The sequence below is a fragment of the Impatiens glandulifera genome, unplaced genomic scaffold (assembly GCF_907164915.1).
Source record: "Impatiens glandulifera unplaced genomic scaffold, dImpGla2.1, whole genome shotgun sequence".
Lineage (NCBI taxonomy): Eukaryota > Viridiplantae > Streptophyta > Magnoliopsida > Ericales > Balsaminaceae > Impatiens > Impatiens glandulifera.
Window position 1 is genome coordinate 5,639 of NW_025919463.1, and position 12,407 is coordinate 18,045.

Sequence of the window (12,407 nt, forward strand, 5' to 3'; positions counted from 1 at the left end):
TTGTTGAAGATGAAGGCGGACTAGTTTATGGGTGAGTAACTTATTATTGTGATTATGAGATCACTCACTTTCCGAGAGTAATTTTGATTCGCCATTCGGCCCAGGATTAACCGCTAGATCAAGTTCTGGAGGATTTAGAAGTGGGGAGCTAGGTCATCTTTCAGGCCGTAGTAAACAACCTTGTGTCTGCTACCGGAAAGGAGATGAGCATAACGTTCATTTGCTTCAACCGGAGGAGAAGGAAAATCATAGAACCCTTCGGTTGGAAGGTTGAACAGTTCTGCGAACGACTCCTTAGTGAGCCGGTAGAGCTCACAGTCAATGTAAGTGGTGATGCTGTCATCATCTCTTGTGCATTATTAAATAATTCGTGCACCTCCTCTTCGAGGATGGTGTCCGATCCTTCAAGGAATGTTTGAAGACCGGAGAAGACCAAAGGTTCGATTATAACATTGCTGAGTCTGTTCTCGAGAGCGGTTTCAAAATCGACGATGATGATGTTTTGGATTTCAGTGTTCATTTTGAAAGACAAATGAGGAGCTTAGATATGGAGATGAAGGTTCAAAATATAGAGAGAGAAAACTGCTTTCGAAATGTGATTTGTTTGAAGAGGAATGATGTCTTTATATAGTGTAGGCGGTTAGGAGGCATTTAATGAGAATATTTTGAAAAATCTGACCGTTTATGAATTGCCATTAAATGCTTGATGCCTTTTCAAGAGAATGACCTGTTTGGAAAAGGTATGATGTAGGCTGACTAGTCTATCCAGACTAGGCACGCTTTTTGGAAAATAAATATGCCTGTTCCCAAGAATGATTTAAGATTATTCGGTGTAGGATATTTTTCAGAGTATTAATGTTTTTATTCCCTAAGATTTGGCTAAAAGAGGAAAGAAATGATTTTCATTAAGGGTGTACCAAACCGGTAATACAACAAAATTACCGGTTCAATAGAGTGAGAAAAAGAAATGTCATAGTTTGGTGAAAAACAAGATAAGATCAATAGTTGGATGACCCAGCGGTTGAAGCCTCTTAGCCGTTGCCTTGTCCCATATGTCGATCATCTCTTGAACTCTCTCCTTGGTTAGCACATATCTCAGATGGAGAGTGACACATGAGCCGGAGTGGATGTCAAGACTAGCGCAGAAACCGCTCAGCTGAGGAGCATAGCCGTTCTTATTGACGGTGATTATCATTTTTAGATTATTGAAAATAATACAGGACCAGTTTACCGGGGTGCCAACCGTGATAAAAGTCATCATCCCAAATACTTGCTAGGTATAGTAGTAACTCTTTTCTCTACCAAGAACTGATTTTCCCAGAATCTCGATGAGAATTTGGTACTTGTGAGAAAGGTGACTCTTAGAGCCTCAGGTTTTGACCGGAATGTTAGAGCCTGAGAATAAGTGACACATTTCTTCAATGGTCACTGCAGAGTATGTAAGGTCGGTATCCCCTTCAGTTGGTAAGCCGCAATATTCAGCGAAATTTGTCTCGCTGAATAGAAATGTTTGATTGTAGACTTGCGCCAGGATGATGTCCCGGTGCACTTCCTTAGCAGTCTCAAAGAATTCATCGACTACCTGATAGTCGATGATGAAACGATTCTCTAAAAATCTTCTTAGCCAGGTTCTTTCAAGGGCAAGAAACAAACCCTTAATGATGTGATCCTCATATTAATAGATTGATTCGAAATTGGCCAGAAGAATCTTCTTAGAGAGAGAAGTGTTCATTTTCTTTAGATAATCTTTGCTTAAGTGTTTTTGTCGATAATGTTCTTGTGAAATGTTTGAGATATGAGGGTTGTTTAAATAGCCAAGGGTTTGTCTAGGTTAGGGATGTGGGCGTGCTTAATGATGTCATCAAGTATGAGGTTAACTTGTTTAGATGTACAATGGTTAGTTCCAATGTAGTGGTAATGATGGCTAAAGATTTTTATGATTAAAATAAATATATGGAAAAAGTGTTAGTCTTCCTCTCTTGATGATAGACACTTGTCGTCATCTCGATTGAGGTAGACTGTTTTATGATTTATAGGTTCCATTATCAAGGTATGCATGAAAACAACGGTCATCTGTCCCAAGTTTACCGGACAGATTTAGTTACCGAGATCATGATGCATTTTATCGATTAGTTTTCCATGACTAGTTTTATCGAGATAACTTACTCCGGTGTGAAGAGATGTCGAATCAAATCGACATTTGTTCAGCTTTGGAGTAAACTATCTGTTTTACCAAGTCATTTGAACCGCTCAATATATTTACATGTGATTTGGTAGTGTGAATGATCAAGCTTAACTAGAGACATCTTTCCAGTTAGCATCCTTGAGTGTTTAATTTTCTATTGAGGTATGGCTTGAGAAGCGAGAGCTTCTCCCTGAGCTCATGCCCCGGTTTTTCATGATGATGTATGTTTTAAAGCATGCATTGATGTTTATGACATAAGTTGTTTACTATCAGTAAGTCCTAAGATATTTCTGAAGTAAGAAAACTTAGCTTCCTGTAGCGGTTTAGTGAAGATATCAGCCACTTGTTGTTCGGTTGAGACATACTCCAGTCGGATGCTGTACATCCTCCCGGATGAAATGATGTCTTATGTCAATGTGCTTGGTTCTTAAGTGCAACACCGGATTGTATGTGATTGCTATTGCGCTTGTGTTGTCACCGAAGATTGGAGATTCTTCGGCAGTTACACCAAAATTCTAGAGTTGTTGTTGGATCTAGAGAAGTTGTGCACAGCAACTTCCAGCTGCTAGGTACTCCGCCTCTACGGTTGAAGTTGCAACTGAAGTATGTTTTTTGTTGTACCATGAGACAAACCGATCTCCTAAAAACTGACAAGTTCCACTTGTACTCTTTCGATCGATTTTGCAGCCTGCATAGTCTTTTGAGTTGTCACCAAAGGTGATCATTGCTCCGGTTTCATGAATGATGTCGGCTAGAAGTCCGTTGTTGCCGGTCATGTATCTTGAACACCCGCTGTCCAAGTACCATTCCGAGTTTTCTAACCGTTTTCTACTCCTAACCTGCAAAAAATATATATTTACACCTTTATGGTACCCACATTCAGTTGGGTCCGTGGTTGATTAGCCCTTTGGAATCCAAACTTTGATAAGTCGGATAACTTTCCCAGTGATTTTCTGGTACCCGGCTTGACAACTTCTTGTCTACCAAATAGTACCTTATGTTGTCATGATGGTGATGGTGTATTAGTTTTATTTGAACGTGTGTTAGTTTGTCTGTTTACTGACCGATTTGCTTTCCTTCTCTCAGGATGAAGCCATTTCTCCGAGTCGGTTGAACTTACATAGTTTAATTCCGGTTTTAGGATAAGTTCTGTCTCATTGTTGGTTGAAGAAATCTTGACAAATTTTACGAAAGGAAGATTGTCTTTTGTGAGTTTCATCCCGTTGGAAGTGTTTTTGTTGGTAGATTTGTTGTCTTTGTAACCTATACCAAATTTGCATTTGGAATGTCTTTTATATTTACACATCTCGTTTACGGCTTCACGAGATCTTTCCCAGGCAGCCGTGATGTATTTGGTTCTTTCATCTTCCTCGGTTACCGGTTGAACTGTCTCCTTGAGATTCTCATTCTCTAAGGATAGTCCGTCTGAATCATATACCGTGGTTTCGCATGGCTCACCAGCGGTACCACTTGACTCTCCTGTTTCATAGTTTGACCTAGTCAGTATATATGTAGACAAATTTCTGAAATCAGCGACCATGTCATTGAGTGTAGTAACTAGATCTTCTTTAGTAAATTCATCAGATTAAAAATCAAATACCTCTTCTTCATGTGTCATGAAGCATGTAACTCTTTCTTCGTCGTTTTCGGTGTCGGAGTATGCCCAGTCGATTCCACAGTCGGATGCTATGAGTGTCTTCTAGATTTATTTTCTTTCATCGATTTTCTGGTTGTTGTTCCATTGATAGTTGTTTCTTTGGTTGTCATTTCTTTGGTAATCATTACTGTGGTAGTTGTTTCCTTGGTAGTTGTTTCTTGGCTTTCGGTCGTCTCTTCTCGGTTTTCTACATTCTGACATGTAATGACCAAAATCGTCACAGTTAAAACATCTTACATTGGATTTGTCGACATAATTATAGTTGAATTTGTTATTCGATGGTTGATTCTTCTTCATGAATCTCCCAAATTTCTGTGCTAGCATGGTCATCACGTCTTCAGTGATCTGGTCAGCGCTTTTGACAGGAACCGAAACGGTTGATACACGGACCATTGGTTCCACCAATGTCACCAGAGCTCTGGTTGCGGTTGATGTTGATGCTTCGTCTTCGATCTGAGATTTTATTTCGAATTCGTAAGCTTTCAGGTTCTCAAACATGTCGTGCAACATCATCTGTCCGAGGTTGCTTGATTCCCTCATCACCATGTTTTTGATATCCCATGCACTTGGTAAAGATCTCAAAACTTTTATGATAATCTCCCGGTTATCATATCTCTTTCCAAGTGTATGTAGCTCGTTGACCACACTGATAAACCGATCACTGAATTCGTTCATGTTTTCTCCCGGTTTCATCTTGATGTTTTCATATTTTTGAGTTCCCACCAAGATTTTGTTCTCCTTAGTTATATCATTTCCCTCATGAACCTGAATGATCGTTTCACAGGCTTCCTTTGTATTTTGACAATCTGAAATTTTGTTGAACGTGTTGTCGTCTATAGCTTTGAAGATATGTCTCATGCAATGGTTGTCCAGGTTATTTCTTCTTCGATCTTCAGTCGTCCATGTTTCTATCTCCTTGTTAATCTTTATCGGTCCCTCTTTTAGAACTTTGCTCATCTCATCATCCAGCGTGATCAGATGTAAGTACATATGTTTCTTCCAACCGCTAAATACTTCACTGTTTAGCATTGGTGGCTTATCGCTGTGGGTCATGCTTCCCATCTTCTTTCAGTTTCTTGAGTGTTAAGATTCCTGCTTTGATACCACTTATTAGGATCGAGATCGCCCTTAGAGGACCGGGGTCCGTCTTTAAGGGTGAACGCTTAACAACACAACACACACACTAGTAATAGTCCGGTTAGAGACTAGAACCGCTTCTTAACACTACACAAGCTGTCACAAACCTCTTGAACCGGGTTCAAGTGCGGAAGTGGTTTGTTTCAGCTTGAAGCAACACACACAATTCGGTTTAGAAGGTATTTAGAAGGAGTCGGTTAAAATAGAAAAGGGGACCGGTTCGGTTTGGAGTAAGTAAGAGAGAGAGTAAATGTAAGCAACACGGGACAAGATTTTATGGATGTTCGGAGTTTAATCTCTTATGTCACCCCTTCTTCTTAAACAATAAGAATGATATTCACTAACCGAAATATTACAGCACTCACACAAAGCCGAACGAGTCTTATTTACTGCTCGTCGGTTACACCACTCACAATGATGTAATAGAATACTTTTTATTCAAAGGTGAAATACACACACAATACAAGAATACTTTCGGGAATTATCAAATCACTATTCAAGGTTGCACGTAAGACTTTATGTTACTGTTACTTCTCTCTTGCATATGAGCTTTTTGTGGTAATTTCACGCGTATATGCTTTGGCACCATGAGCTTCTATTTATATGGAAAATATGACAACGGTCATAATTTTCTCTCTCCGCTGGATTGGTCATCTGAGGCCGCGCCGGTCAGTTTCAAAGGATTGCGTGCACGCTTGGTCATTTTGGACACTTGTCAACCATGCACTTTGGTCGGCTTGCATTTTGGACACATGACGTACATGCAGTAGGTCAGCCGCCTAAATCAGATGTTGCCGGTAGATTTAGATAAACAGTTCATCATTGTTTTCGTTGCATGCTTCTGATCTGGATCTTTTCTTCTTGTATATTTCCGAGAAATCTTTATATCATCATATTACGCCATCTTCTCAGATTCATCACTTTTCAAAGTTTTCCGTTGAACATTATGTTTTTCAATATTGGAATGAGTCAGCGGGATGATGACGTTTTTACTATCCGATTCGGTTGAAGGAGTTCAGCCGGTTTCACAGATCATGATCGGATCATTGATGCATGTGCTTCAGCATGTATGATGCGGCTTAATCTGTACCTGCACAAGAAGATTGAGATTGATTAAGTTCTTTGGCCGGTTTAAAATTAATCTACTTAATTTTTCTAACAATTTCTCCTTTTTTGATTATTTAGAATAAATATTCAAAACTTGTAATATATGGCCGGTTTAAAAATTAACTTCCTTAATTTTTTTAACAGAGTTAACTAATATGATAATAATAAAAGAAAATATATAATATTCTGAGTTAGTTAATTAACCATAATTGATTGAATTTATAATACATTTCATAAAAAAAAATATGAAAAAAACTTTTAAAAGGAGAAACAAGAGTTTAAGTAAATATATATATTTAAAAATTAAATATTTATATATTTTATTAATTTGATTTATTTATTTTTTCTATTATTACTTATTTTAAAAAAATTAATAAATAAATTATAACGCAAATATAATTAATTAAAAAACAATTAAGAAATGTATATTTAATTTTTTATTCTCTTAAATATATATTTATCAAATATAATATATATATATATATATATATATATTTATATTTATTAGTGTCCCTATTATTACTCTAAAAATTAAATAAATAAATAAATTAAAGTAACAAAAATATAAAATTATATATTTACAAATTAACAAAATAAAATAGATAAATTATAATAAAGTGAAGAGAGATAAATTATTAATGAAAAATGAGATAAATAAATATTTTAAATTATGTTTAGTTATCAAACTAGTCACCTTTCTACATCATTTTCTACCCCCATTGCTTTATATTTTTCGCTACCCCTATCATTATTAAAATATGATTAAATAAAGTTTTCTTCATTAGTTAAGGTTATGTTTGATTATTTATATATATAATGATGCTTAATTTTGAAAGTGTCCGGATTATCGGGTCGAAAGTTGTGGTTAATTTGGATATATATGTAAGAGTAAATAGATATTTGGGTCGGATTCTGGATTGACCCGCCCATAAACTTAAAAAGGTTAAAAATAAAATTAAAAAAGCTATAAATATATTTCGAACTCCAAACCTAACAAAAACAAGTACAACTCTTTAACGAACTAGGCTAATAACACATTATATTTTAAATTCAACACCAAGTTTGATAAACGCGGGACATTTTTAACTAACTAATATATATATATAATGATGCTTAAGTGTCCGGATTGCCGGGTCAAGCTGTGGTTAATTTTGATATATATGTAGAGTAAATTAATATTTGGGTCGGATTATGGGTTGACCCGCCATAAACTTAAAACGCTTAAAAATAAAATTAAAAATGCTATAGGTATGTTTCAAACTTACAATCTAACAAAACAAGCACAACTCTTTAACATTTTATATTTTAAATTCAACACCTAATTTAATGAACGTGGGACGTTGTAACAATATATTTTTATCCGTATGCATCACACGGGGATCTTCCTAGTTAGAATTAAGATTAGAAATTTATTATTAATTATTTGTTAGATGAAATATTTGACCTTAATAATAATTACAATAAAACTAAAGTGTATAATTTTATTAATGTTCAGTTTCACCCCTTTTACATTGAAATTGTAATTGAATTGACATACTTCGTTTATGATATTATTCGCAAAACCTATATTAAGAATTTGTGAACTATGCAAAAAGATGTCATCTATGCAAATCAAAAACATACACTAACATCAATACTCTACAACATGATGTCTCCCTAGCCGTTCTCTACCTGGGGTATTGATGTCATTCATAAAATATATATATCCTCATTCTTCTAATAGACTCAAATTTAAACTCATAACTATTGACTATTTCACTAAATGGGTAGAATCAGTCTCTTACAAAATTCTGAAATCATCTATCGTGGCAAAATTCATCCACACTAACATAATTGTAAGGTATAGAGTCTCTCATGCCCTGATTTCAGATAATGATTGACACTTCCAATAAGAAGTGTTACAATTGTTTGACAAATTTATAATCAAGCATTACTAATCATCGCCCTACAAACCCCCAAACTAACGGCATGGTCGAAGCAACAAACAAAAATATGATTAAAATCATCAAAAAGATGAATAACATATACAAGAATTGGCACGAAAAAATGTTATATGCCTAAGGGGGTATCGTACAACTACTCAAGCTTCGACCAATGAAACTCCTTACTCATTGGTTTACGGTATGGACATTGTACAACTAATCGAAATCTAGATTCACACTCTAAGAATAGTCTTAGAAAGACACGTACTCGAAGAAGACTTGATCAAATCTCAAAATGACCAACTAACATTAATAGAGGATTAAATGTTAAATTTCTTGTTTAAAACTCAAGCCTACCAAAGAAAAAATGTCCAACACCTTCAATAAAAAAATAAACCCATAAACATTAAAGAAGGTGATATGGTTCTCAAACAAACCCGTGAACTCTTAAACACTAAAGGGAAATTTCGTTCCCAATGGGAATGAAATTTTATGATTAAGAAAATCATTTCTAGAGGAGTAGTTCGCCTATCTAAGGTAGAAGGTGAAGAATTCATTGCCTCGAGCAATCTCGACGCGCTTAAAATATATTTTATAGAATATCAAGCTATGCAGAAAATGATCTTGAGCTCAACCTAAAAAAGAGTTTATTTCAACAGAGTCTAATCCAAGTTTTGTAAAACTTTCATCATTAATCAATGTGATGTTGTCTAAACTATGAAAGACCTAAATCTTCTTAAAAGAAGGAAAGAAGATGCGTAGGCAGCCTAGATTTTTGTAGTTCGGTCTAAAATAAATCAAAAATTCCAAATTCTCTCACAATCAACTTTTAAGAAAGGAAGAAAACATTGTTCCTTCTATAAACTGATGAGTAATTATGAAAAAATTGAGGAAAAGTTAGGATCATCGCTTAGTTAGGATCATCGCTTCTATCCAAAAGTGATAATCTCAAAACGAACTCGACGTTTCATAATAAATCCAATAAAACGATATCGATCATAAACCCTTTTTGTTCTACACGGTTATCCATATGAGTAATTCTCCAAAGAAGGTTTTTAAGAAAAAAAACATAATAAACCAAACTAAAAAGCAAGACCAAGAGCCACAAATTGTGAAAGAACATCTCAACTATTTTGTTACAATATAAATGAGAGGTTTAAAGTGCTATACTTTGAAAATGAAAAAAATGAATAAACAAATAAAATATCCACATAAAGAGAGAAAATTGATTCTGTGTTGGTTGAGATATTTAAATCACCATTTTTAGTTCACTTGGACTCTAGTCTTGTTTGATCGGTAAGAGAAATAATGTATTGATTCTACCAGATACACCTCGGAAGCTAAAAAATTACTCAAAGAGGTTGAGGTATTGAAATCACAAGTTGTTTTTCACTAAGACTCTAGTCTTGATCGTTACGGAAAAACAAAAATGTATCGATTCTACTAGATATACTCATCGTGAACAAAAGAGAAAAAAACATATTTGGCAAAGAAGATTCAAAGCTGAAAGTTTTTAAACCCTCTCTAAAATTATTTTAAAATTAGTAAAATTTCAAAGTAACGTGGCTTAAACTAAGCGACAAAATATTTGAACCCTAATTAGACAACAATGTTTTGATCATTTTTTTCGAGAGTTAAGATGGATATTCATTTACATACGAGATAAAATTTATAACCAATATCTCGAAAATCAAAGAAAAATAAATTTGATTTCTTTACGAGAAAATCGTAAGAGGTCATGAAAGAATATTAAAAAATGAGCCCCAAACAAGTTTTGAATCCAAAATACCATGATTCACATTAAAGGGATCAAGGTTTATTCCAATTCTCAAAAAGAAACAAACTAATTCAACTTTTATTGAAAACCCCTAAGTCTCTTCCTTTAAAAAAACCAAACACAAAAAATGTTTATGATAGTAAAAATAGGAAAATATATTCTCATCATAACATACGAATTATCTTCTAAAAATTTGAAATTTTTGATTGACGAATTTCAACAAATTGTGAAAGTCGCTTTTCAAAATAAAAGGGAGAATATTATGTTGAAATAGTTCCCTTAAAGACAACATACATAAATATTTTCTTCCTTTGGTCTTTTGATTGCTTAAACTATTCTAGATGAATAGTTAATAAGTTTGAAACAACCTTCTTGAATATGCTCCTTTAATCCACAATGTTTACAAACTGTATTTTTGTAATAATTTTGAGAAGTTTTTCCTTTGTGCTCATAACAATCATTGAGTCCCATCAGAAATTGAAGCAATTTGTCATCTTCATCGTTTTAAAAAGTATGTTCTCTGTATTTTTCATCTTGATAGTGCAATGTTGATTTTAACCATTTTGACTCATCTCATAAAAGTTTGATCTTTGAGTAATATCTTTCTAGAGTTAGAGAACCATGTTTCATATTTGTGATTATTTTTACTACAAATCTTCTAGGGCTATTGTTCTTTTCATAAAGCCCTTTGATCTCAGTCCATAGATCTTGAGTTGTTTTAGTTTCTTAGAAATTTTCTTGTATCTCAATTGATATTGAATTCATGATCAAAGAATGAACCATTGCATCAATTATCTCCCATTGTTATGCATCAACTTCATTTTTTGGTCTAGGACTTGATCCATCCAAGAACCCTAATTTAATTTTAGCTTTTATGGTAAAACAATAAAAATTATAAAAATAATAAATGATAAAACATTAATAATTCTATACGCTTTTAACTAAAACAACTCTTATACTCATATTATACATTAACTTTAGAAAAATAAAGAAATAAAAACATAAATAGATCTAATTGAGTCCAAGCAAAAGTCAAACCTTGTTCACAAATTAAGCCTTAGGCCGATGCAGGTATGTAATGTAATAGTTGATTCATCTCATCTCTTACCATATATATATATATATATATATATATATATATATATATATATATATATATTAATAAATCTTACACTATGAGTGAAGTAATGAACCAACTTAGGCACAAGCTTCAAAATAAAGAAGAGAATACAACTCTCAAAAATCTTTATAAGGAAATTAAGATATTAAAAAGGAAGAATATTATACAAGAATCCAGAATAACTAAGCTTGAGGATAAACCTCACGAAAATAATCAATATAATGACAACAAAACAGAAATTGAAGAAAATATCTTCTCATAAATTATTTTATAAAAGGGATCGGCACTTCATATCCATTTTTTATGTCCATTCAAACTTCTAAGATAAGCTTTAATTATTTTTTTTTATTTTTTTAGGTAGGGTAGTTAGCCGACATGATCAACACCTAACGAGATTAGCCTATTCGGCTTAACATTAAAGCATAAAATTAAATACGTAGAAAGAATAGAAACGTACCCGGAACCGAAGGCTTAAGCACACTGACCTTCAAACTTTTATTGATCCAACTTGAAATATATTACAAGAGAGTGAGAGTGATAGAGAGTACAATAGAGAGAGAGTACAATATAGACTTCAGGGGTCGTTTTCGCCTCCCCTACCAACCGAACATGAACAACTATTTAAAGGAAAACATTTTACAAAAGTTAAAAAATTGAACAGTGACTCCCGGGATTCCCGAGATAAGTTTTTTCCGCAAATTACGGATCTTGTCTTCTTCTTCTGAAAACAGTGCCTCCCGGAATTCCCGGGATAAGTTTTTCCCGCACATTACGGATCTTGTTTCCTCTTTAAATATTGAACTGGCTAGATGATGATGATCCAACGTCTTTCCTTGAAATTTTTTAAACCAAAGTTCTTTGATTGCTTCAAAAATGTCTTCAATTCCGACATCACTTTGAGCGTCTTGTAGATAATCAGATGCCATAGTTGAATCTGATTTGTTTGATTTATTATCATCTTCGAATTTGGACATAAAGTCTTTCTTCATTTCTGTAATGTATGCAGATATCATCTGCCCTTTTGATAAGTTCTCTGACCTCATTCGAAATTTTTTGGAGATATAATCAAAAGGGGACGGCGATTCAGCTACTTATCGTTTTTCTTTATAAATGCTTATTTGCTGTTGTAGGAGGTCCATTGTCTCTTTTCCGAATCGCTCATTCGTTTTCCGATCTATTCTCGTCATTTTATTCCAAAATTTATAATGGGATGATCTAAATAGACAATGAATGCCTGTTTTGGTATAACCAAATTCAGGGAATGGAAAATTCCGTAAAAAAGAAACATGAAGCTATTCCTTCAATATATAAATTAGCTTCTTGTTTTTTCCAAAGCTGAGGAGATACCTCGCTCCATTTATCAAAAAGGACCTTGATTTCTTCTGGTTAAACCTTTGGGCTAGGACCAAAGCAGTAAAACCAGTTTATGAACCAGTGGGGGTGTCTCTTCTATAGACATTCGCACATACCTTGATGAACCGGGAATGTTTATATTTATTATT